Source organism: Argentina silus (genome assembly GCF_951799395.1).
Source record: "Argentina silus genome assembly, chromosome: 5".
Classification (NCBI taxonomy): Eukaryota; Metazoa; Chordata; class Actinopteri; order Argentiniformes; family Argentinidae; genus Argentina; species Argentina silus.
Window position 1 is genome coordinate 20,023,027 of NC_139659.1, and position 7,036 is coordinate 20,030,062.

Genomic DNA, 7,036 nt, shown 5'->3' on the forward strand with positions numbered 1-7,036 from the left:
TGGCCTGTCACGGAGGGGTCCTGAGGCTCTACTCTGTTGCTGTCACACGACCTTTGAACTCAGGGGTCACTTCCTTGTTCTGGCCACAATCAGAAGACAGAAAGAGGTCTTAGGGAACACAAGTCCTCGGCCATACTATACGCCATAACTTAATTATATAATAATAATATATAACAATAATAATAATAATAATAATAATAATAATAATAAGCTGAGGCACGTTGTATGAACGGTACATCATTGTATTCAGGCTTAGAGGGCATGCAACAGTTGGCTCTCTTCAGTAGAGATAGAAAGATAGAAGTTTGGTGGACCCTAACTAGCCTTAACCACATACCCTCTATCTGCTCCTTGGTTGGTGTTGTATATCTAACACCTAAGTCTAAGGGAGTTTCAGGAAAATTTCTACAGTATGATATTCTCATCTGGGGACAAACCTGTGTACGTGTTTAGCGTTAATTTCCTCTCCGGACCCCCGGCTGCGAGGATGGGAGGTGAAGGGGTGATGAGAGGTGAGGAGGGTGGGGGGAGGACAACGCTTTGGCAGATGGCAGCAGCTTCCTCTCTGTCACGCCTACTTCCTGCTCTCTCTGCTGTATCATCAGAGCTGCTCAGAGGAAGCATCTGAGGACGCCGCCTACTTCCTCCATCCTCCGCAGCTGCGACCCCGTCCCCCGTCCCCCGTCCCCCGTCGACCCAACACGACCCCCCCCACACCCCATCCCCTCCCTTGTGTTCACCTCCCTGGTCCTATCAGATCCAGGAGGGAGAGTGAGTGAGGGCAGAGGGAAGGAGATACAGCCGTGTGGTGATTAAGCACTTGGTCAGCCTCTGGGGTGAGAGGGGCTGGCGCTGGGGCCAGGTTTAAGGACCTCTTGTCGGACAGGAAGTGTTGCGCGACGCAGATCACACTCCCCCTGGATTTATGAGCCAGAGATGGCTTGGTTCCCACTGGCAGGGCCGAGTGGACCATTGACCATTATAAATGTATAATTGTCCCCTCAGAGGAAGAGAGGGAGAGATCGAGGAGAGGAGCAGAGGGGGAGGAGGGAGAGGGGAGACCTGTGCTGCCCTTGCACACATACACACCCAGTACAAGGACTGGCTGTTCTAGCCTACCTAGAGGGTGTTCTAGAAGGGTAAACACACACAGGGGACAGAATATCTACATATTAGAAAGAACATACAGTATAATATTGATATCCTAACTACACAGTGTGTTATTGTGTCTATGGTGTTGTTTCTGTCTATAAGTACATTGTTCTGTATTGTGTTTTGTGTGGATCACTGTTGCTAAAATAACTAATAATAACTAATGTGTATTAGAATAAATAAAATAAATAAAATGCATGGATATTTGGGTTGAGCGTGTAGGAAACTTTAGTTAGCAGAAACTCAGAATGGGTAGATGGTTAGAGACTCTAACTGTAGAGTTAGAGTCTCTGTACCTGCATTTCCCCTCTGATCCTGCAGAGAAACTCAACAGGGGGCGCTGTTCCAACACAGACATCAACTAAGGCTAAGAGCTCAAGGCTAGCTGGGAGCAGGGAAAGAGGAAAATATGTACTAGATTAGCCTGGGGAGGATAGAGGGCTCCGTTAGCCCTGACTGCTAGCTTAGCCTGGGGAGGATTGAGAGATTTTTTAGCCTTGACTGCTAGCTTACCCTGGGGAGGATCGAGAGGTGCTTTAACTTTGACTGCTAGCCTTAGGAGAGATTTTCTCTAGTTTTTATTGCTAGCTTAGCCTGGGGGGATGTTCTCTAGCCTTGATTGCTAGCCTGGGGGAGGCTGTCTGTGTCATATAGTGCTAATTGATGTGATGCCTGTGTGCAGGTGAAACGTGAACATGAGACTCGTGAACAGCACTACGCAGTGATACAGTACAGTAAAATCTAACCTTACAATAACTCAGTGAAGATTTGGCAAACCTAATTTCCCCTCCAGAGATCAAGTGTATTACCTCTGATTCATAAAGAGAAGTTTTGGCTTGATGCTTGAGAGGTTATTCAGCATGGCATTTCCTGTAAACCCAACCTCTGGGCTACAATTCAAAAATGATACTGCCACAAGCAAACATATTTGGCACTTGCAGTGTTCGATGAATCCTCGGTATGTCGAAACATGTCTTTGAAGCGGGCAGCAGTGCATATCCCAACCTGTGAATAATCTTGGCGTTTCAGGGGAACCCCTTTGAGCACATACCTGCTGATGACTGATCCGGTCCACATGTAAGATATGGTTGGTATGTCACCAACCGGGTCTGAGCGCTGTCACTGTGGATGAGGATTTAGCGGAAATGGCTAACATTAGCAGTTAGCAGCAGAGACATACGGTAGGCTAGTGTGAATGAGTACCTAGCGGAAATGGCTAACACAGCAACTAGCAGCGGGAACACATACAGATCCGTAATACAATGTTGTTACTATAGTAGTTACACAGTTATTACATAGATACGTGTATAGGGGCAATTCATGTAAAAAGTGACCACTGTCTGTTATCTTGCTAACCCTGAGCTTTCCTTATTGTAAAAAGCTAACAGATCCTACGCAGAATTATCCTGCTAGCATCAAATTCTGAAAATCAGAGAACTAACCTCCATTTGTTTTACATCTCGAGACAAGAGTGATGCCAGTGCTATTCCAGCTGCTTCCCCTGTTGACTCTATGGGGAAATGTGTTTGCCTGTCGATGGGTATCAGACAAGGGAGGACAGACTCATTGTAATGCATGGAATGAAATGAGGAAAGGCATGAAACACACTCTGATTTCTGCCTCCACCAGCCTCCCCTGTTAGACATGCATTAGCTTCCTTCTCAGGAAGAGGTCAAGCATTTTTGGCATTTCAGTCATTTAGCAGACGCTTTTATCCAGAGCGACTTACAATAAGCACATTCGTCTTAAGTAAGTGAATGAGCTACACAATACAGTCATCATTCGTAAAACCTTCCATAAGAAGTGCCCCGGGCAGTCACAGCGCTGGAGAAAGGGAGAAAACAAGTTGTTTTTTTAATCCCATCCACCTCACGGCTGGAGGGCGAGATTAGATTTCAAATGAGCCGGCGCTGTTTGAGGTTTCACACGTCGGTTCTGGCCCGCTGGTCCCAGCCCTGAATGAATTACACAAGTCTCTTTCTGGGAGGTTCCTGAGAACGGTTGAATGTGTTATGCATAAATGTCATTCAAATGTAGGGTAACTAACTAGCTCCCCCCCCCCCCCCCCATTATTGCCACTACATTTATCGCACATTGGCACTATTACTGTAAATTATTGCTGCTACAGACTGCTACACTTGTTACTTACACTGTATTACTATTGTTATTATTACAATCATTACTGCTGCTACTTACACTACACCCGTATGCACTACTATTGTCACAGTTTTTTATTACCACATGATATTGTATGACTGATTGTTGATTGTTAGCGACTGTTGCTGAGGGAGGAGCAAGATCACAAAGCGTTTCACGATGACAATTAATTATTTGCTGTAGGATTGTGCTGTCAGGCATGATGCTGAGGCCAACATGGAGGAGAAGAGGGCGTTCCTTTGAGGAGGCAGCCCGCAGGGTAATAAGACCATATTGCTCGTTAGCAAGGTCTCTAATTCTCTTACTCTCTCTTTCATGTTTTCTCTCTCTCTCTCTCTCTCTCTTCATCTCTCCCTCCCTCCCTCTCATTCGCTCTCTCCAACTCCTCTCTCTCTCTCTCCAACTTCTCTCTCTCTCTCTCTTCATCTCTCCCTCCCTCCCTCTCATTCGCTCTCTCCAACTCCTCTCTCTCTCTATCTCTCTCTCTCCAACTCCTCTCTCTCCCTCCCTCTCTCTCTCTCTCTCTCTCTCTCTCTGTCTCTCTCCCCCCCCCCTCTCTCTCTCTCTCTCTCTCCCTCTCTCTCTCTCTCTCTCTCTCTCTCTTTCTCCCTCTCTCTCTCTCTCTGTCACAGCTGTCCTATGTTAGTGTTTCATCCACAGCATCTGTTTATCGTCCATCAACCGACACATCTAAGTTCAGCTGAATTAACAGCCCAGAAACAGCGCACGCGCACACGCACACACACACACACGCACACACGCACACACGCACACACGCACACACAAATTCATACAAACAACAGAACACCAAATTCATATGAAATATTACAACCCAGGGAGTAGGAAAAGATACAAATGTGACCGAACAGATGCGGAATTTAGTGTGAGATCCTGTTGCACACACACACAGACACAGACACAGAGACACACACACACACACACACACACAGACACACACACACACACACACCATGATGTGTTTGTTTATGCAGCACACCATCCATCAGAAGGCAACTGCAACGGCAATGGACTTGTGTTATGTGTTTATTGTGTCATCATAGTTTGTAAAAAGTCATAATAACACTGCAGTCTGTGTGTGTGTGTGTGTGTGTGTGTGTGTGTGTGTGTGTGTGTGTGTGTGTAGTCATAATAACACTGCAGGGGGGGCTTTCTACACATGCTGACTGTATTCTGTCAGTTCCATGGGGGAGTGGTGGAGGTATGAGTTGTTTGATGGGGACTGGCTTTGTTTGGGGGTGTTTTCACAAGCCGGTGTTTGAATACTGGGAAAAGACAGAAGCAGGAATTGTGAGTCTTTCCCAACCAGTCCAGGCATGGAGAGCTAGCAGCACAATGGTGTGAAGCAGAACCCCACCACAGACACACAGGAAACACATATTTACCTGTCAAAACGCCAGGGACGCCCTTTATTCAACGTTACAAAAACATGACTCAGCATCTACTCAATGTATGAAGACTGGTACTTACAGTATTGTTCTACTGTATAAACTGTTTCACAAAATAATAGTGTGTGTGTGTGTGTGTGTGTGTGTATGTTTCATTCAATTCCACGGTCTATGAGACATACAGTAGTGTGACAGGTGCTACACTTTACTTTACTACTTACAGCTGCTACAAAACTCTGTATATTCTGAATATTTTTACTTATTAACTATTACTACCTTAGTGCTAATATTTATGTTTACATTTATGGTTCTGATTATGATTACTTTTTTTAATGTATTTTTTACTGTATTGTTGATGTTGTAGAGATGCTCTGCCTTAAGCATTTCATTGCACTGTATACTTGTATATAATATAATGACATATAAACTTGAACTTGTACAGTGCCTTCGGAAAGTATTCAGACCCCTTCACTTTTTCCACATTTTGTTGTGTTCTAGACTCAATTTAAAATGGATTAAAAGAATTTGCCATCAATCCACACACAATACCCCAGAATGACAAAGTGAAAATAAGATTTTTGAAATTTCAGTACATTTATTAAAATTGAAATACAGAAATACCTCATGTACATACGTATTCAGACCCTTTGCTAAGACATTCTTAAAATTTGCTAAAATGCAAAAATGTCAGCAACAAATTACTGAATAAGGTGAACTGAGTCCATCTTAATGCAAGGGTAATAGTTCATGGAATTTTGGAATAAATATATTTGTTTTTACAGGGTCTCTACACACTGTAGATTAGGATGTCACTATGTGGAAAAAGTGAAGGGGTCTGAATACCTTCCGAAGGCACTGTAATTGTACGACTCCTTGATAAAATCTGTTTTTCTTTCAACCGTCCATCCCTCTTTGTCTCCTGATGAATGCTTGAATAGTCCCTGAAATGACATACTGTACAGTACGTTCGCCTGGCGCAACCAATCAGAAACTGTGTAAATAAGGACAGCAAATTGCACTTGTATTGTGTTGTATTGTACCCGGTACTCCAGTTCCCTTAGCAGAGCTCTTAAAAAGGCTAGCTTGAGAAAGTACATCCAGTACCGTGGTTTATTGATTCTGGGAGGGCAGTTTATTTCAAATAGCTTTTTGGAGATAATAGCAGTTGGAAGCCAGTGAGAGGAGGCAGAAGACCCATTGTGCTGTGTTCTAAGTCTGGTGGTCTACAGTTGGGCATTCGTTTCATTTAGTTTTTACTGTATTGGTTGTTTAAGTTGTTTCTGTTTTTCCCTTGTAAACCACCCTTTGTGACAACGGTATTGTAAAAATGTCTAAATACATTGGATTAGATTAGATTAGATTAGATTAGATTAGATTAGATTAGATTAGATTAGATTAGATTAGATTAGATTAGATTAGATTAGATTAGATTAGATTAGATTAGATTAGATTAGATTAGATTAGATTAATCGTGTTCTGTGAGAAGGGAGGCACTTGTAGGACTATGAAATGACACACAGGACTTCCCTTTTATGTGGGTAGAATACAAATCACCATACCCATTAGGGTATAGAGGCTGCAAGGGAGGCCGGTGGAGGTAGAAATCGGAGGAATGGCTCACTGTAATGCATGGAATGGAATGAGGAATGGTATCTAACACAACTCCCATCCTCCCTCCCTCCCTCCCTCCCTCCCGTGTTTGATAGCATTTACGATGTCCCCTGAAAGGCTGTTGTGTCACAGGTAAATACTGTAAGTCAGGGTAATGGTTATAAAGTACAGTGCACTCTCCTTATATGAATCAAATCCATCACACAAGATTTGATTATTGTGACTGATTGACTCCTTGTGGCACTCATGTACAATTGCGTGTGTGTGTGTGTGTGTGTGTGTGTGTGTGTGTGTGTGTGTGTATATGCGTGTATGTGTGTGATTATGCCATAATGATTGGACTGATGATGAGGCCCCCTTCACTGCAAAGGTTAATGCTCTGTCACTGCCTCTTGACCTCAACATGAATGGGAGGTAAAACGGCCTCTAGCAATCACCTCACTTTAATGATGTCACCTTCATGCAACACAATCTCCAAATGCATCACCACTTGTGCCAGGGGAGGCTGGCAGCAACGGGCTCAACGTAATGCTTGATCCTGATTCCGTTCCATGCTTTACAATGAGCCCATCCTCCGATTTCTACCCCCACCAGCCTCTCCTGACTTGTGGTCTCTGCCACATCATCTATCTTTCTCTCTCCATACGGATTCAATTTAGAATGTACATAGTTCAAAAGCATCAGTTCATCAATCGAGACTAATTGGAGAT